The sequence below is a fragment of the Phyllobates terribilis genome, unplaced genomic scaffold (genome assembly GCF_046119375.1).
Source record: "Phyllobates terribilis strain yellow unplaced genomic scaffold, ASM4611937v1 Scaffold_13__5_contigs__length_258822181, whole genome shotgun sequence".
Classification (NCBI taxonomy): Eukaryota; Metazoa; Chordata; class Amphibia; order Anura; family Dendrobatidae; genus Phyllobates; species Phyllobates terribilis.
The window spans coordinates 162,147,118-162,150,937 of NW_027362773.1; positions in this window are offsets into that span (position 1 = coordinate 162,147,118).

Consider the following 3,820-nt stretch of genomic DNA (forward strand, 5'->3'; position numbering starts at 1 on the left):
CATACTCAAGAAGACTTCACTGCATTCAAACAAGCAACGCTCACATTCAAATCAGCCCTCACCTCTGCTAAACAGGCCTACTTCATAACCCTCATATCTTCCCTATCCTACAACCCCAAACAGTTATTCAACACTTATAACTCTCTCCTCCGCCCTCCACTGCCCCCTTCGACCTCCATCATCTCTGCTGAGGAGTTTGCCACACACTTCATAAACAAGATTGACCAAACACGGCAAGTCTTTACTGCCCAACCACCACAACCCCTTTGTTTTCCACAACATTTCCCTACCCCCATAACCTCCCTTCCCAACATCATGGAAAGAGACCTTACTCGTCTCCTCTCCAAATCACACCTCACCACATGTGCACTCGACACCATCCCATCCCACCTCCTCCCCATCCTCACCCCCACACTTATCCCATCCCTAACCCATCTCTTCAACCTATCACTATCTTCTGGTACTTTCCCCGCTGCCTTCAAACATGCCACAATCACGCCCATCCTCAAAAAGCCATCCCTCGACCCAACCGCCTTGTCCAGCTATCGCCCCATATCGCTGCTCCCATTTGCCTCCAAACTCCTTGAGCAACACGTTCACGCTGAACTTTCCTCCCACTTTTCATCTAACTCTCTCTTCGACAACCGACAATCCGGCTTCCACCGAAACTGCCCTTAGCAAAATCACCAATGACTTACTTACAGCCAAAGCTAACAGACAATTCTCTGTACTCCTCCTTCTTGACCTGTCCTCTGCTTTCGATACTGTTGACCATTGCCTCCTACTACAGATCCTCTGTTCCTTTGGTGTCAAAGACCTTGCCCTATCCTGGATCTCCTCATACCTTTCTAACCGCACGTTTAGCGTCTCCCACTCCCACACTACCTCCTCGCCCCCTCTCTGTTGGAGTCCTTCAAGGCTCTGTCCTAGGACCCCTACTCTTCTCAATCTATACCCTTGGCCTGGGACAGCTCATAAAATCCCATGGCTTCCAGTACCATCTGTACGCTGATGACACCCAGATCTACCTCTCTGGCCCAGACTTCACCTCTCTGCTGTCCAGAATCCCAGCATGTCTAGCAGCCATATCCGCCTTCTTCTCCTCCCACTACCTCAAGCTCAATGTGGACAAAACTGAACTCATTATCTTTCCCCCATCTTGCATATCTTCCCCACCTGATCTTTCTATCACAATAAATGACATTACTCTTTCCCCTGTACCGTCAATCCCCTGCCTCGGAGTAACCCTTGACTCTGCCCTGTCCTTCAAACCACACATCCAAGCTCTCGCCACCTCCTGTCTCCTCCAGCTCAAAAATATTTCCAGAATCCGTCCTTTCCTCAACCCCCAATCTACTAAACTGCTTGTGCATGCCCTCATCATCTCCCGCCTCGACTACTGCAACATCCTCCTCTGTGGCCTCCCTGCTAACACTCTCGCACCCCTCCAGTTCATCCTCAACTCTGCTGCGTGACTGGTCCATCTCTCTCCTCGCTACTCCTCCGCTACCCCCCTTTGCAAATCCCTTCACTGGCTCCCATTCCCCCAGCGTATCCAGTTCAAACTACTAACACTGACCTACAAAGCCGTCCATAACCTCTCTCCTCCGTACATCTCTGAACTAATCTCCCGATATATTCCCTCACGTAACCTCCGGTCCTCCCAAGACCTCCTTCTCTCCTCCACACTTATCCGTTCCTCACGCAATCGCCTCCAAGATTTCTCCCGAATATCCCCCGTCCTCTGGAATTCTGTGCCCCAACACGTCCGATTATCCACCACATCCGGATCCTTCAGACGGAACCTGAAAGCCCATCTCTTCAAGAAAGCCTACAGCCGGCCATGACCCCGTTGCCTCCTCAACAACACCGGAGCTGCTGCAGCCCCCCAACCTACTCTCTCCTTGCCCATCATCCTGGAGAATGTAAGCCCCCAAGGGCAGGGTCCTCTTCCCTCTGTACCAGTCTATCATTGTTAGTTTGTTTACTGTAAGTGGTATGTAACCCCTCCTTATGTACAGCGCCATGGAATCAATGGCGCTATATAAATTAATAATAATATGGAGCCGTCACCCCGCTTCCATCGCCTCCTAAGTGGCGGCACCGTTCTGATCCTACACGAGTCGCCGGTGAAGCTGGAACACAAGCGATCCCAACCCAGGAGGGGTCAGGGTGGTCTCAGGTCAGGGGGCTACTGATACTAACCAATCAGAAAACCAGTGGATATTACACTGGTGGTACCGGGTCCGATTTTTTTTTAGCCGCTGGGACAACATCTGGTTTTCACGGGATCGATAATAAACGCTAATTAGGATTTCATACATCCAAGGACCAGGTACGGGCTGGACCGCCAGTGCCCCTTAGGACAGCCAGACGTCTGACCCCACCATGACGTTTCTTCCCGAGGGTTGATGCCTTTAGATTACTAGAAGCAAAGGGTTAATTGGCAGCTGTTGTATGACCCAACCCAGAGCCGTAAGGAAACGTTCACACCCTGATGGAAATTTTCTGCAGCCAAAATAGTCAGTAGCCGCGGCCCGTACAAAAAAAATTGTGCAGGTTTTTTGGTGCAGATTTCATTGAATTCTAAAGGCTCAAAACGTTCCCGAAATCCGCAGCGGAGGTTTGATGGGTAGAAATGGCGCTGCCGCTCGACCACGCGGAGGATCTCTCAGGCAGCGTGCCGCTGGGATCTGGTGAAACCTCATCTATAATGATAACACTAAGGCCATGTTCACAAAAATGGTGGTCTCCAATTATTATTATAACCTATAAAGTATAGTGAACTGGAGCAGGTCTGTACAGGATCCATCCACAGATGGAGTGAGGTCCTACACACCGCCATCAAAGCGGATCACACTGGATCCCTGCCGCTCTGAGGGCTATCAACCCGTTTCCATTATAATCAATGGCTGATCAAGAAGCTTCCAGGCGGCTTGGACCTCACAACAATACGTCACCAGAGACTGAGGCGAAACAAAGGGAACCTGTCACCAGAGACTGAGGCGAAACAAAGGGAATCGGTTACCAGAGACTGAGCCGAAACAAAAGGAATCTGCCACCAGAGACTGAGTCGAAACAAAAGGAATCTGTCACCAGAGACTGAGCCGAAACAAAGGGAATCGGTCACCAGAGACTGAGCCGAAACAAAGGGAATCGGTCACCAGAGACTGAGCCGAAACAACAATAAGGCCATGGCCTACTGACCGAATACTGATAGTGGGGCCGTGGCCTTAAAGGGAATGTGTCATCAGAAAATGACCTGTTTACATAAAGGTTTTGTAATAGATTTTTTTTTTTTACTAATAATCCTGAAAAAAAAAGTAAAATGAATAATCAGACAATTTTCACACTGATCACTGTGACTTTTTAGATTAATATGCCACGTCCTTTCAGGAAGAGTTGTCAGCAGTTTCATTATCATCATAAGGTTTACAATGACTGATATCACCTCTATATACAGTAGCTAACACAGGATCCACCATTCACAATAGGTGATGTCACAGCTCACCTCCTCCTGTACAATGACTGATAACACCTCTATATACAGTAGATAAGACAGGATCCACCTTTCACAATAGAGGATGTCACAGCTCACCTCCTCCCCCTCCTCTACAATGACTGATAACATCTCTATATACAACTGATAATCTATTGTGAATGGCGGATACCGTGTTATGTCACAGCTCACCTCCTCCTCCTCCTGTACAGTGACCTTTGCACACGTTCATTAGATGCTTCAGTAAAAATACACAGAGCCTGTTTGTTCATTGCAGCTCATGTACATGTGGATTTCTTAAAAACAGTAAAAATTCTAAGA